A 17,015-nucleotide genomic window follows, 5' to 3' on the forward strand; every position below is an offset into this window, starting at 1 on the left:
AGTGCTATTTGTGACATGCCAATTCCAAAAAATATAAAAGAACTACAAAAATTTATCGGAATGGCAGCGTTTTTTGCTCGCTATATTGAGCATTTTAGTTCTATTGTTGCACCTTTGAATGAATTAAAAAAGAAAAATGTTCAATTTAAAATAACTGATGTACATGTCGAGGCTATTTCTAAATTAAAAAAAGCTTTAACGTCTGCACCAATTTTGAAATTTCCTATTTTTGACGATAAATATCCCTTTGTTGTGAGAACGGATGCGTCATCTGTTGGCCTAGGAGCCGTTTTATTACAAAATATTAATGGGAATTTACACCCAATTGAATATTGTTCTAGAAAATTAAATCCCGCTGAAATGAGATATTCCGCGTATGAGTTAGAGCTTTTAGCTGTAATTTTTTCATTAAATACTTTTAGTGACTACCTTGTCGATAGACATTTTTTCTTAGAAACCGATAACAATGCTTTAGTGTATCTTTTTAATTCACCACAAAAATTTAACAAACTTTCGAGATGGATTTTGACACTGTCAAAATTCAATTTTACACCGAAACATATTAAGGGCATAGATAATACTGCAGCAGATTGTTTATCTAGATTATTTTCGAATGGTAATTTCTCTACAAATAATTTTTTATTAAAAAATGATAATGGTAGTAATTATTCGGGTGAAGATCCATCTTTAGTTGACAATAATAATTTGGTCAAGGATGAATCTTTACAAAACGACCCGGTTTTTCTATTAAATACTTTAGTTACTGAACCTCAGGGTTTTCTTTCAATTAAGCTTGCACAAGAGAATTGTAATCAGTGTAAATTCATAATGGATCAATTAAAAAATGGCCATAATGTTAATAACTTTTCACTTAAAGACGGTCTTTTGCTGCGCGAAGTTGGACGGAATAAATTAAAACGAATAGTTCTACCAGATTCAATGCTTGAATATGTCATTAAATATTATCATAATTCTTTATATGGTCAGCATGGTGCTGTAACTAAAACTTATAGAGAAATTGCCAAAAGATTTTATCATAATTTATTATATAAAAAAGTTGTAGAATTTATTAAAAATTGTACAGTTTGTCAACAATTTAAACCTTATAATAAAAATACGAATGTGCACACAAAGTCAACGGTTCCCACTGGTATTTGGGATAAACTTTACATAGACTTTATCGGTCCTTTAATTCCATCTTTGGATGGTGGAATGAAATATATTTTAGTTATTCTTGATTCATTTAGTAAATTTGCTATTACATACTCTACACGTAGGGCAACGGCGGAAGTGGTTATTAAATTTCTTCATAAAACTTTTATGCAATTTGGTTACCCTGCATGTGTTGTTAGTGATAATGCCAAATGTTTTGTGGCCCAAAAATACAAAAATTTTTTATTCAATCATGGTGTTAGAGCAGCTTATATTTCAAGCTATCACGCATGTGCTAATATGTCAGAGAGATTAAATAGAAATTTAAAAATTAATATGGCGTGTATTATAAAGCAATATGCCTTGGAGCATAAAGCTTGGACTAAAGTTTTACCATATTTTACTTTTCAATATAACAATAGTTATCATACTTCTATTGGAACTTCTCCAGTCGAAATTTTTTTTAAACGACGTTTAAATAACACCTTGGATTTAGGGCTAGAAACTTATAATTATTTTACGGCAGATAAACCACCAACACATGAAGAGGTTAAACAAGCATTAGTTAAAATGAATCAAATTATAAATAAACGTAAAGGTAATACTGTAGATGTTAAATACAGGGTGGATCAGATGGTCTGTGTAAAGCTTCCTAAGTATCGTGCGACCTTTGATACTGACAGTAAATTTCAACCTAGATATTCAGGTCCAAAAAGAATTTTACGTTTTACTGGACCAGTGTCGGTCGAGCTTTTTGACGAGAATGATAATACTTTATCTCGTGTGCATGTTAGTCATCTGAAGCCTTATCAACCACAAATAGTGCAAAATTAATTTTTTTTTTCTTCTCTCTCCGCTTTATTCTCTTTTTCTTTATTCTTCGAATTTTTTTAGGGCGGGGGAGTGTTACAAATTGTTGGCAAACTAATTATACTTAATTAATTAGTAATAAATTATGCAAACAAAAATGTAAAATATCAAACTTTAAATCTGTCTGCGACGGTACATATGCAATTAAAAAGTTTACTCTGTCGGTGACTGTACTTTATTTTTTTCAACTTTGTTATTTATTTTTTTTGCAACTGTTAGTTCTAAAAAGCTCTGTGTCATCACTTGGTAGCTAGAGCGTTAACTACCAATTTCGTTTACACTTGGTAGCTAGAGCGTTAACTACCAATTTCGTTTACACTTGGTAGCGAGAGCGTTAACTACCAATTTCGTTTTCACTTGGTAGCGAGCGTATCACTTTGTTAGCAGAGCTCCGCGAGCTACGATTTTCGTACATTTGGTAGTGAGCGTAACACTTTTTTTAGTTTTTTGCGTTATATCTGGTTACATTACTTTAAAAAATCTACGTTTAATTTTCTCTAAAATTTTTTTTGACTAGTAAAGTTTTCTTGTATGTAGTTTGTGGAATCACGTAAGTTGAATATTTTCGTATATAAATTTGAAATTTTGAAAATTAAAAAAAATTTTTTTTACATAATATTGGATATTTATTAAAATAATATCTAATATTTTTTTTGGTATTTGTTCAAGGAATTGACATTATAAATCCAATTATATAACATTGACTAGTTTGAATTAATTAGATTTTGTTTTTGTCTTTTTACACATTTTATGTAATCTTAAAATATATTTCTATTTTGATTACTGTTATTGGTAACGTGTTTACGTTGTAAATCCAAATTTTATTTCATAGTTTTTTTTTGTATGTTTCTTTATTGGCTATTTTTTAAATTAAAAAAGAAAAACTTTTTTTTATTTACATGAATATTTATTTTGAAACAAGTTCATATTTCATCAAAATTAATTCAAACGTTTGTAATTTTTACTTTGTTTAACTTTACTAATTTCTTTTTTTGTTTCGTTTCGTTAATTTTTTTTTGAGGAAATCAAATTAAAGGGAAAAATGTCGTCGGACGACGAGGATTTTCTTGGTTTTCCAAAGCCTGTTAAAAACGAACAAGCCAACAACAAAAGAATACAGACGGATTCTAATATGCTCGACAAAGATGTTCAAGTATCAGTTCAACAAAAGGATGAGACAATACAATGTTTAATAGATCCAGTACCGTCAACATCGGGTGAAACTATGCAAGCAACAAAATATATTCATGTGGATCATTTAACACACATTATTTCATCACTAAATACCAAGATAAGTAAAGAGAAATCTCAAGATTTTAAATTTAGATTTGAATCTCTTACAAATAACATTAAAATTTTAGATTTATTTGATACAAGTTCAATTATTAATTTTATTATTGAAACCAATAGTGTTGTTTCATTAAGTTTAGTTGATGAAAATTCTCTTATTAAATTTTTAATTACAAAATGTAATTCAAATACAAAACACTTTTGGTCAAAGCAAATTTCAAATAATAAAACTTGGACTTATATTTCAAACATTTTATTATCTGAGTATATATCTCCTGCACAATTGCAAATTGCAATTGATAGATACATTAGAAGAAGACAACTTCCAAATGAAAAGTTTTCTGATTTTGTAACTGATATTTTGAAATACTCGCAAATACTAATGCCTAAAGAGGACATTAAAATAGTTATACAAATTATATTTGCCCATGTTAATCAGAAAACCTTTAATTTGATTAAATTGCTTCCAATTCCTGAAACTTTAGTTTCCTTAAATTCTTTTGTAAGAAATTTACAAGAAATAATAACAAGAGAAAATGCATTTAATAAATTTAACTTGTATCAAAATAGAAGACAAAATAGTGTTAATGATCAAAATTCTAGTTTGGTTAATATTGAACAAAATGTTCAAAATGTTCAAAATGTTCAAAATGTTAAGGATCTTAAGCCTGAAACTACAGGGCAAAATGATAAAAAAGCTTCTGTTCAGATAGCAAAATCAAATTTAAATAAAAGTAAATCTATATTTTGTGTTTATTGTAAACGATCAGGACACAAAATTCAACAATGTATAAAATTAGCCAATAGAGACACATCAAGTTCAAAAAACTTGAACCATGCCACACACTAGGTTCTTCAAAAAATGCATCTTCGATGCCCTTAATTTATGTTTCTGTGAACAATATTAAAATATTATCTCTTTTAGATTCGGGATCAACTATAAATGTGATTTCTAGAAAAATGTTTAGTAAATTAAAAATTAAGAAAGTTATTTATGAAGATGAAAAAATTACTGTTACATTACCGGGATCAAATTATGTAACTATGAAGAAGAAGGTTACGTTACACGTCAAGATTAGTAATTTCAGCTGGAATTTAGAATTTTACTTAATGGAAAAATCCATTTTTGATATGATTATTGGAGCACCGTCTCTCAACAAATGTGGTATGATTTTAGATTTATGTAATAACAAAGTATTTTTTAATTCATTTAGAAATATTGAAATTCCCTTTGAAAAAAATTGCACTCAATTTTTCGTTAATATTATTTGTGAATTACCACTAAATTTGTCAGAAAAGGATAAAGAATTTATGGATTCATTATATAAAAAGTATAAGTCAGTATTTTCTGAAATTCCTGGCCGAGCAAAAAATTATGAATATCATATTAAACTTAAAGATGATACACCAGTTTATAAAACTGCATATTTTTTACCAAAAGATAAATCTTTACTCTTAAAGCAACATTTGGATGAGCTTTTGAAATTAAATATTATAGTTCCTAGCCAGTCTAGTTATGCATCTCCTGTGTTTTTTGTTAAAAAACAGGATGGTTTTCGCATGGTAGCTGACTATAGGTTCGTTAATAAAAAAATTGTGTTTGATCCGATTTCAAATGTATCGATCAATCACGTATTTTCTAGTCTAGGAGGCGCAAAAGTGTTTTCTACCTTGGATATGTCAAAGAGCTACTACCAGTGTAGCTTGAGTAAAGAGAGCAGAGATATTACTGCTATTAATACGCAATGGGGACAATTTTCTTTTGTTTGTTGTCCGTTTGGACTTAATATTAGTTCTCAATGCTTATATCGTTTTCTAATTAAAGAATTTAACGATTTGTTGAATGTGTGTATCTTAATTTATTACGATGATATTATAGTTTTTTCAAGCTCGATTGATGATCATAAAATTCATTTAAACCAGGTATTAAGTAGATTTAAAAAACTTAATTTAACTTTAAATCCAAATAAAAATAAATTTTTTATGGCTCGTCTAAAAATTCTTGGCCATATTATATCATCAGAAGGTAGACGTCCTAATCCTGACAAAATTAGTGCTATTTGTGACATGCCAATTCCAAAAAATATAAAGGAATTGCAAAAATTTATCGGAATGGCAGCGTTTTTTGCTCGCTATATTGAGCATTTTAGTTCTATTGTTGCACCGTTGAATGAATTAAAAAAGAAAAATGTTCAATTTAAAATAACTGATGTACATGTCGAGGCTATTTCTAAATTAAAAAAAGCTTTAACGTCTGCACCAATTTTGAAATTTCCTATTTTTGACGATAAATATCCCTTTGTTGTGAGAACGGATGCGTCATCTGTTGGCCTAGGAGCCGTTTTATTACAAAATATTAATGGGAATTTACACCCAATTGAATATTGTTCTAGAAAATTAAATCCCGCTGAAATGAGATATTCCGCTTATGAGTTAGAGCTTTTAGCTGTAATTTTTTCATTAAATACTTTTAGTGACTACCTTGTCGATAGACATTTTTTCTTAGAAACCGATAACAATGCTTTAGTGTATCTTTTTAATTCACCACAAAAATTTAACAAACTTTCGAGATGGATTTTGACACTGTCAAAATTCAATTTTACACCGAAACATATTAAGGGCATAGATAATACTGCAGCAGATTGTTTATCTAGATTATTTTCGAATGGTAATTTCTCTACAAATAATTTTTTATTAAAAAATGATAATGGTAGTAATTATTCGGGTGAAGATCCATCTTTAGTTGACAATAATAATTTGGTCAAGGATGAATCTTTACAAAACGACCCGGTTTTTCTATTAAATACTTTAGTTACTGAACCTCAGGGTTTTCTTTCAATTAAGCTTGCACAAGAGAATTGTAATCAGTGTAAATTCATAATGGATCAATTAAAAAATGGCCATAATGTTAATAACTTTTCACTTAAAGACGGTCTTTTGCTGCGCGAAGTTGGACGGAATAAATTGAAACGAATAGTTCTACCAGATTCAATGCTTGAATATGTCATTAAATATTATCATAATTCTTTATATGGTCAGCATGGTGCTGTAACTAAAACGTATAGAGAAATTGCCAAGAGATTTTATCATAATTTATTATATAAAAAAGTTGTAGAATTTATTAAAAATTGTACAGTTTGTCAACAATTTAAACCTTATAATAAAAATACGAATGTGCACACAAAGTCAACGGTTCCCACTGGTATTTGGGATAAACTTTACATAGACTTTATCGGTCCTTTAATTCCATCTTTGGATGGTGGAATGAAATATATTTTAGTTATTCTTGATTCATTTAGTAAATTTGCTATTACATACTCTACACGTAGGGCAACGGCGGAAGTGGTTATTAAATTTCTTCATAAAACTTTTATGCAATTTGGTTACCCTGCATGTGTTGTTAGTGATAATGCCAAATGTTTTGTGGCCCAAAAATACAAAAATTTTTTATTCAATCATGGTGTTAGAGCAGCTTATATTTCAAGCTATCACGCATGTGCTAATATGTCAGAGAGATTAAATAGAAATTTAAAAATTAATATGGCGTGTATTATAAAGCAATATGCTTTGGAACATAAAGCTTGGACTAAAGTTTTACCATATTTTACCTTCCAATATAACAATAGTTACCATACTTCTATTGGAACTTCTCCAGTCGAAATTTTTTTTAAACGACGTTTAAATAACACTTTGGATTTAGGGCTAGAAACTTATAATTATTTTACGGCAGATAAACCACCAACACATGAAGAGGTTAAACAAGCATTAGTTAAAATGAATCAAATTATAAATAAACGTAAAGGTAATACTGTAGATGTTAAATACAGGGTGGATCAGATGGTCTGTGTGAAGCTTCCTAAGTATCGTGCGACCTTTGATACTGACAGTAAATTTCAACCTAGATATTCAGGTCCAAAAAGAATTTTACGTTTTACTGGACCAGTGTCGGTCGAGCTTTTTGACGAGAATGATAATACTTTATCTCGTGTGCATGTTAGTCACCTGAAGCCCTATCAACCACAAATAGTGCAAAATTAATTTTTTTTTTTCTCTCCTCTCTCCGCTTTATTCTCTTTTTCTTTATTCTTCGAGTTTTTTTAGGGCGGGGGAGTGTTACAAATTGTTGGCAAACTAATTATAATTAATTAATTAGTAATAAAGTATGCAACAATAATGTAAAATAGCAAACTTTAAATCTGTCTGTGACGGTACATATTGTATTGAAAAGTTTACTCTGTCTGCGACTGTACCTTATTGTTTTTCAACTTTAGTTCCTTTTATTGCCACCAGTCGGTACACAAAAAACGCAGCTAACTAGATTCATGTTTAAGAACTACCTCTTTGAAATTCGAACTGGCACAGCAACAACATGTTGGAATAATTAATCTAAATTATTTATTCCATCATGCCTTCACTTTATTTTTTAACACACCTTTAGTGTGTGGCAATATAATTAAATTTATTAAATTTTAATATTTCTTTTTTTTAATTCTTAATAAGAATTTATATTTATTTGCAATACGACAATGTTATCAAATATTTTGTGAAATGTCGTTTCTTTGAAAGACGCACAGTTTGAAGAGTGAAATAGACACTCTTCAATTATTTAAAATTGTGTAATTTAATATTGGTTTTTTCTACCTGTGTTTTTGTGACTTTTCGAATCTCATATGTGAGCACAGCCCCTTAAAAATGTAAATTAGGGAGCTGGATTCACAGTGATCGCAAGCTGCATACAGGAAACTTTTATTTTTAATTATATATTTTATATATAAGTTAATTTTTTTTCTAAATTCAAATCGTAAGATATTTTTTTCAAAACTTTGTATTTTGGTTTTAATTTCAACATGTAAAATTCATGTAAGTGTAAAAACAAGGCTGATGCCTTGTGAATTTATATTTTTCTAAAGTATGTATACTCAAACAATTATATTTTTTTTTGAATTAATCAAATAAACAAACTTTATAGTTTTTGGTATTTTAAACGTAGACTTTTTTTTTTGTATTGTTAATACTTTCTGGGGGGTAATCGCCTTCGGCGTTATCTTTGGGCCTAGCACGCACTTTGATCTGTTTCGGTTTTATTTTCAGACCGGGATGTTTCCCTTTAGCGACACTGTTTAATATTTCTTTTCTTTTTTTTGGATATCGTAAATATTAATCCGAGTGTTCTGGGGGGTGCGAGGAATTTTGGCTGAGGCTTACTTCTTGTTCTCGACGCAAGTCGAGAAACAATTAAGTATTTAATTTGGGAAGAGTAAAAATACGTTTCTTTTTTTTTTCTAATTACCTCACCAAAACATTAATTCCCGCATCACGGGAATTAATGTTTTGGTGAGGTAATTAGAAAAAAAAAAGAAACGTATTTTTACTCTTCCCAAATTAAATACTTAATTGTTTCTCGACTTGCGTCGAGAACAAGAAGTAAGCCTCAGCCAAAATTCCTCGCACCCCCCAGAACACTCGGATTAATATTTACGATATCCAAAAAAAAGAAAAGAAATATTAAACAGTGTCGCTAAAGGGAAACATCCCGGTCTGAAAATAAAACCGAAACAGATCAAAGTGCGTGCTAGGCCCAAAGATAACGCCGAAGGCGATTACCCCCCAGAAAGTATTAACAATACAAAAAAAAAAGTCTACGTTTAAAATACCAAAAACTATAAAGTTTGTTTATTTGATTAATTCAAAAAAAAATATAATTGTTTGAGTATACATACTTTAGAAAAATATAAATTCACAAGGCATCAGCCTTGTTTTTACACTTACATGAATTTTACATGTTGAAATTAAAACCAAAATACAAAGTTTTGAAAAAAATATCTTACGATTTGAATTTAGAAAAAAAATTAACTTATATATAAAATATATAATTAAAAATAAAAGTTTCCTGTATGCAGCTTGCGATCACTGTGAATCCAGCTCCCTAATTTACATTTTTAAGGGGCTGTGCTCACATATGAGATTCGAAAAGTCACAAAAACACAGGTAGAAAAAACCAATATTAAATTACACAATTTTAAATAATTGAAGAGTGTCTATTTCACTCTTCAAACTGTGCGTCTTTCAAAGAAACGACATTTCACAAAATATTTGATAACATTGTCGTATTGCAAATAAATATAAATTCTTATTAAGAATTAAAAAAAAGAAATATTAAAATTTAATAAATTTAATTATATTGCCACACACTAAAGGTGTGTTAAAAAATAAAGTGAAGGCATGATGGAATAAATAATTTAGATTAATTATTCCAACATGTTGTTGCTGTGCCAGTTCGAATTTCAAAGAGGTAGTTCTTAAACATGAATCTAGTTAGCTGCGTTTTTTGTGTACCGACTGGTGGCAATAAAAGGAACTAAAGTTGAAAAACAATAAGGTACAGTCGCAGACAGAGTAAACTTTTCAATACAATATGTACCGTCACAGACAGATTTAAAGTTTGCTATTTTACATTATTGTTGCATACTTTATTACTAATTAATTAATTATAATTAGTTTGCCAACAATTTGTAACACCCGCATCACTTGGTAGCAGAGCGTAGCAGAGTTCGTGTATCATTCAACAAAGGTGGTGTAGGTATGTATATGGCTTGGTATGACGCTTTTGCATGTCTATGGACACCATGATATTACGAAAAAACAGAAAGAAGAATAACACTTTTCAAATATGTATCATTTATATATTTTATTAACATGAACGCAAAATATACAAAATTATATATATATATATACTCAAAATATTCTGGATGGTAATCAGTTTGGTTTATTTTGATATTTAATATTGTATTTTGGTTTTTTTGCTAGTAATGTTTCGAATATGTATATGCTGTTATTATTTTTTAGGTGTACATTGTATTAAATTGTTATCAATTATTTAATGTATGTATACAAAATAATAGCAAAAACATTTTCAATTATTATATAAAAAATTTTTTTTTTACACATGCATATTTATTAATATATGAAATTTTATCTCAGTTTTAATAAATATGTATTGAAATGAATAATAATACAATCTTATATATATTGATAATAGTCTGGATGGTAATCAGTTTGGATTATTTTGATATTAAATATTGTATTATTATTTTTGTAAAAAAATTAATGAGAATTTTGTAAAAAAACCTCTATATGTATATCTTTTTATATCAATATTTAAAAAAAATTTTTTTTTTATTAAATTATTGATTATAAATAGAATAACATATAAATTTTTTTGTCAAAGCAAGTTCATGGGTTATAAGTTTTAAACTTTACACTCCCATATGAGCACACAATATTTATATAAAAATTATTTTTATAAATAATATTACATTGACTCACCTCATACCAAGCGAGAATATTAAGTGTTATTATAACGTTTTTTATTTAAAATTAACTTTTTAAATAAAATTAAAAAATAAATGACGCTTTCAATCTAGCGACGAGTATGAGAAAATGTTTGAAATATTTTAAGACCCATTTGGTGATGGTCTGACAAAAATCATAATTATTATTTTTTTTTTTTTATTCAATAATATTTATTATGAATAACATGTTATATATTTCTTTTTGTAAAAGCAAAAAAATTATATAAATGACATAATAAAATATATATTTGAAAAAAAAAAAAATTAATAATAATATATATATCTCATATGTTTTTTCTATTAATTTTAAAACAATAGAGATATAAAAAAAAAAAAATTTATATCAGTAATGGGTGAGACCATCTGATATTTAAAATGAAATTGTAATAATATTATTATATATTAATAATTATTGTATGAAAATTTTTTTTCTTATAATAAGAAAACAAAAATATCATGTATATTATTATATATTTAATATTATAAATACAAATAGTTCCCTGGTTGATCCTGCCAGTAGTCATATGCTTGTCTCAAAGATTAAGCCATGCATGTCTCAGTACAAGCCAAATTAAGGTGAAACCGCGAAAGGCTCATTATATCAGTTATGGTTCCTTAGATCGTACCCACATTTACTTGGATAACTGTGGTAATTCTAGAGCTAATACATGCAAACAGAGTTCCGACCAGAGATGGAAGGAATGCTTTTATTAGATCAAAACCAATCGGTGTAAATTTTAATTTGCATCGTTTAATTTGGTGACTCTGAATAACTTTAAGCTGATCGCACGGTCTCGTACCGGCGACGCATCTTTCAAATGTCTGCCTTATCAACTGTCGATGGTAGGTTCTGCGCCTACCATGGTTGTAACGGGTAACGGGGAATCAGGGTTCGATTCCGGAGAGGGAGCCTGAGAAACGGCTACCACATCCAAGGAAGGCAGCAGGCGCGCAAATTACCCACTCCCGGCACGGGGAGGTAGTGACGAAAAATAACGATACGGGACTCATCCGAGGCCCCGTAATCGGAATGAGTACACTTTAAATCCTTTAACGAGGATCCATTGGAGGGCAAGTCTGGTGCCAGCAGCCGCGGTAATTCCAGCTCCAATAGCGTATATTAAAGTTGTTGCGGTTAAAAAGCTCGTAGTCGAATCTGTGTCCTACACTGTTGGTTCAATGCTCGCATTGTTTAACTAGCATGTTATGTGGGACGTCCTACCGGTGGGTGGTACAGATTATGTATAAAGTATATTTTAGTGTTATTATTTATTTAATGCATTATATATATTTTTATTATGTAATTTGTCGTAAGTGTTTAACCGTTAAGAGCGGTGGCAGCCCCCAATTGCAATCCCGTCGCGGTGCTCTTAATTGAGTGTCGAGGTGGGCCGGTACGTTTACTTTGAACAAATTAGAGTGCTTAAGGCAGGCTCAAATTTTGCCTGAATATTGTGTGCATGGAATAATGGAATAGGACCTCGGTTCTATTTTGTTGGTTTTCGGAACTCCGAGGTAATGATTAATACGGACAGATGGGGGCATTCGTATTGCGACGTTAGAGGTGAAATTCTTGGATCGTCGCAAGACGGACAGAAGCGAAAGCATTTGCCAAAAATGTTTTGATTGATCAAGAACGAAAGTTAGAGGTTCGAAGGCGATCAGATACCGCCCTAGTTCTAACCATAAACGATGCCAGCTAGCGATCCGCCGAAGTTCCTCCGATGACTCGGCGGGCAGCTTCCGGGAAACCAAAGCTTTTGGGTTCCGGGGGAAGTATGGTTGCAAAGCTGAAACTTAAAGGAATTGACGGAAGGGCACCACCAGGAGTGGAGCCTGCGGCTTAATTTGACTCAACACGGGAAACCTCACCAGGCCCGGACACCGGAAGGATTGACAGATTGAGAGCTCTTTCTTGATTCGGTGGGTGGTGGTGCATGGCCGTTCTTAGTTGGTGGAGCGATTTGTCTGGTTAATTCCGATAACGAACGAGACTCTAGCCTGCTAAATAGACGTACTTTACCGGCATCTCAAGGCCCATCGGCTGTTTGTTTCCCATTTCATTCATTTTCATGTGTGTTATGTATTGTATTTATATATGCATGTATTTTTGAGATTTAACGATCAAGATTATATTTTGTATATATTGTGCTTTATGTTGCATATGTTATGGTGTATGGGTACGCAGTTTTTTGATGTGGTTTTTACTGCCGGCGTACAAATAATTCTTCTTAGAGGGACAGGCGGCATTCTAGCCGCACGAGATTGAGCAATAACAGGTCTGTGATGCCCTTAGATGTTCTGGGCCGCACGCGCGCTACACTGAAGGAATCAGCGTGTCCTCCCAGGCCGAAAGGTCCGGGTAACCCGCTGAACCTCCTTCGTGCTAGGGATTGGGGCTTGCAATTGTTCCCCATGAACGAGGAATTCCCAGTAAGCGCGAGTCATAAGCTCGCGTTGATTACGTCCCTGCCCTTTGTACACACCGCCCGTCGCTACTACCGATTGAATGATTTAGTGAGGTCTTCGGACTGGTACGCGGCAATATTTCTGATATTGCCGATGTTGCTGGGAAGATGACCAAACTTGATCATTTAGAGGAAGTAAAAGTCGTAACAAGGTTTCCGTAGGTGAACCTGCGGAAGGATCATTAACGATATATATAAAATATATTTATTTATATTTTTTGTATTGTTTTTAAATATTCCAAAAAATAAAAATATTATTGATAAGAAATATTTTTTTTAACAAAATAACATATTAATATGTAATTTTCTCAAAATATATAATAGTAATTATGTGTTAAAAGAGATTTATTTTGGTTATGATATCATATTAAAGTAATACGCCAAACTTTTTTTATACACATAATATATCTATACATATAATATAGAGAATATTATATAAATATTAATAATATATTTGTTACATATAAAATATTTTTATATTCAATATTATTATTATTATTAAACAATAATTATTAATAAAATCTATAAATAATTTCTCTTATAAAAAAGTGAAATTAAAAATAGAATATATTGAAATTATTTGTTTATATGTATATAATCTCTATTAAGAAAAATAAAATAAGATTATAATTGATATAATCTATATTTTTATTTTTCTATGTTATATAATAAAAATAAAGAAAACACAAGATAAAATTTTTTTAAAGAATAAAATTTATTTCAAATTTAAATTTCTTTATGTTTTGTCTTGATATTTCTTTTTTTTTATTAAAAGTTATTATGTTAAAAAACAAACCCATTTGTTTTGTACCATATTAATATTATATATATTTTTATGTAGAAAATAATTTATAAAAAAAAAATAAATACATTTCTATAAAATATACCAAATATTAATTATTATATCTAGCTAGCACTAACAAAAATATCAAAAATGTTATGTATATATTTATTAATACCATAATATCTTTAATTTATATATATATATTTAAAATAAAATATATAATTTATATTCTAGAAAAATTTTTTTATTTTAAAAGAATTTATAAAGATATATAAATTAATAATTTTATTTTTTATATTAAAAATAAAGATTATTATTAATAATAATACTTACATTTAAAATTTAAAAAGATTACCCTGGACGGTGGATCACTTGGCTCGTGGGTCGATGAAGAACGCAGCTAATTGCGCGTCAACTTGTGAACTGCAGGACACATGAACATTGACATTTCGAACGCACATTGCGGTCCTTGGATACTGTTCCCGGACCACATCTGGCTGAGGGTCGTATACATTATATTAATATAATAAAAGATTATTTTACATAAAATTTTTTTTATGAAAAAGAAATTTATCAATAATTAAAAAAGAAAATTTATTTTTTCATATTTAATTAAATTGATAAATAAAATTTTTATAAAAGAAATGTAAAATTATTTATATATGAATGTTTTACGCCAAATATAAGAAAAAAATAAATATAAAATGTTTTTAATAGCATTTAAAATTTATATATTTTTTATTATTTGTCGACATTTTTAAATTAATATATCAATATTATTTTTTATCATTTATATATAATATTATAAAACTTTATGTTAATAATAATATTAATAATAAATGATATTAATAATATATTTTTAAAATATTAAATAAAGAAGAATAAACAAAAATATTATATATTAATATTTTGTTATGGAATATTTTATTTGTAATAAAATTTTCAATATACTCGAAAAAAATTAATATATATAATTATTTATTTTTTATTTTCTTCTCTTTAGATAAATATAAAAATAATATTATATAATAATATTAAAAAAATTTGAGTATGAATAATTAAGAAAATTGTTTACTTATAAAATATAACAAAAACATAATATATAAAAAAAATTTTTGTTTTAATACTTCTAAAAACTTTTACGACCTCAGAGTAGGTGAGATTACCCGCTGAATTTAAGCATATTATTAAGCGGAGGAAAAGAAACTAACTAGGATTCCCTTAGTAGCGGCGAGCGAACAGGGATAAGCCCAGCACTGAACCCCGTGGCTGATAAACAGACACTTGGGGAATGTAGTGTTTAGGAAGATTCAATATAAACCTATTGTTATATAATACATCCAAGTCCATCTTGAATGGGGCCATATACCCATAGAGGGTGCCAGGCCCGTAGTGATTATTATTGATGATAGGTGAATCTTTCCTTAGAGTCGGGTTGCTTGAGAGTGCAGCTCTAAGTGGGTGGTAAACTCCATCTAAGGCTAAATATTACCACGAGACCGATAGCGAACAAGTACCGTGAGGGAAAGTTGAAAAGAACTTTGAAGAGAGAGTTAAAGAGTACGTAAAACCGTTCAGGGGTAAACCTGAGAAACCCGAAAGGTCGAAAGATGAGATTCATTTACTTTTTATCGTTAATCAACCAATTTGTACTAGCATGTGACAAAAATTTTTATTAGGAATTTATTTTTAGTAAAAATATATGCACTGCTGTATATTGTTAATTGTATGATAACGAGGTATGCACTTCTCATCTTGTAGGACGTTGCGACCCATTAAATATTAATCTATAGGCATTGGTGCGTTGATTAATGTACAATATTATTTTTTGATAATATTTTGTGTATGTTAAACGCCTATGTTTCTTGATTAATTGTTTGATGGTATTAATTATAAATTGATATTGAGTCGCGTTATTAACGCGTTCAGATCCACCACGAGTATAAATAGGTTTTTTTATTAAAACATATTATATATACGGATTTTATGCCGTTATATGATACTATTTAACTGTCAGTAGGTGTATGATAATGAACTGGCTCATTTTTTTTTATTAAAAATTTATCTGTCAGCGACGATATAGCTTTGGGTACTTTCAGGACCCGTCTTGAAACACGGACCAAGGAGTCTAGCATGTACGCAAGTCATTGGGAATAAAATATTTTTTCATCGAAATATTTATAAATTTTATGAAACCCAAAGGCACAATGAAAGTAAATATTATTTATATTTTTTTATAAATGATAAAAGGAGGATATATTTATATTATGTATTAAATATCGCACTCCTAGGGCGTCTTATATTATTATAATTTAGTTTTCGGATTATATTATAATAGAGGCGCACCTAGAGCGTACACGCTGGGACCCGAAAGATGGTGAACTATGCCTGGTCAGGATGAAGTCAGGGGAAACCCTGATGGAGGTCCGTAGCGATTCTGACGTGCAAATCGATCGTCGGAACTGGGTATAGGGGCGAAAGACTAATCGAACCATCTAGTAGCTGGTTCCCTCCGAAGTTTCCCTCAGGATAGCTGGCGTTCATTATATAAGAGTCTCATCCGGTAAAGCGAATGATTAGAGGCCTTGGGGCCGAAACGACCTCAACCTATTCTCAAACTTTAAATGGGTGAGATCTCTAGCTTGCTTAAAAACATTATTTATAATGTGAAGCTATGAGAATATATTTTTTATATATGGATCAGAGTGCCAAGTGGGCCACTTTTGGTAAGCAGAACTGGCGCTGTGGGATGAACCAAACGTAGAGTTAAAGCGCCAAAATTGACGCTTATGGGATACCATGAAAGGCGTTGGTTGCTTAAGACAGCAGGACGGTGGCCATGGAAGTCGGAATCCGCTAAGGAGTGTGTAACAACTCACCTGCCGAAGCAACTAGCCCTGAAAATGGATGGCGCTGAAGCGTCATGCTTATACTCTACCGTTAGTTGGTATTTTCGATAAAAGATTTATCTTTTATCATGAAACCCTAACGAGTAGGAGGGTCGCGGTGGTGTGCGCGGAAGGATTGGCCGTGAGGCCATCTGGAGCCGCCATCGGTGCAGATCTTGGTGGTAGTAGCAAATACTCCAGCGAGGCCCTG

General features: G+C 30.1%; 3 non-coding genes across 3 annotated transcripts in view; all 3 read left to right on the top strand.

Annotated features, from left to right (window-relative positions):
• Positions 1–11,161: 11,161 nt before the first annotated feature.
• Positions 11,162–13,317, top strand: LOC123304398. Its single transcript, XR_006536422.1, has one exon. It is a non-coding gene; the product is annotated as a small subunit ribosomal RNA (ribosomal RNA).
• Positions 13,318–14,268: 951 nt separating this feature from the next.
• On the top strand, positions 14,269–14,423 carry LOC123304396. Its single transcript, XR_006536421.1, has one exon. It is a non-coding gene; the product is annotated as a 5.8S ribosomal RNA (ribosomal RNA).
• Positions 14,424–15,058: 635 nt separating this feature from the next.
• LOC123304399 overlaps positions 15,059–17,015 on the top strand; it is a 4,577-nt gene continuing 2,620 nt past the window's right edge. Inside the window, exon 1 of the ribosomal RNA XR_006536423.1 lies at positions 15,059–17,015. This exon is cut by the window's right edge and continues 2,620 nt beyond it. This is a non-coding gene — a ribosomal RNA (large subunit ribosomal RNA).

This window comes from Chrysoperla carnea (genome assembly GCF_905475395.1).
Source record: "Chrysoperla carnea chromosome X unlocalized genomic scaffold, inChrCarn1.1 SUPER_X_unloc_48, whole genome shotgun sequence".
NCBI classification, from domain to species: Eukaryota; Metazoa; Arthropoda; class Insecta; order Neuroptera; family Chrysopidae; genus Chrysoperla; species Chrysoperla carnea.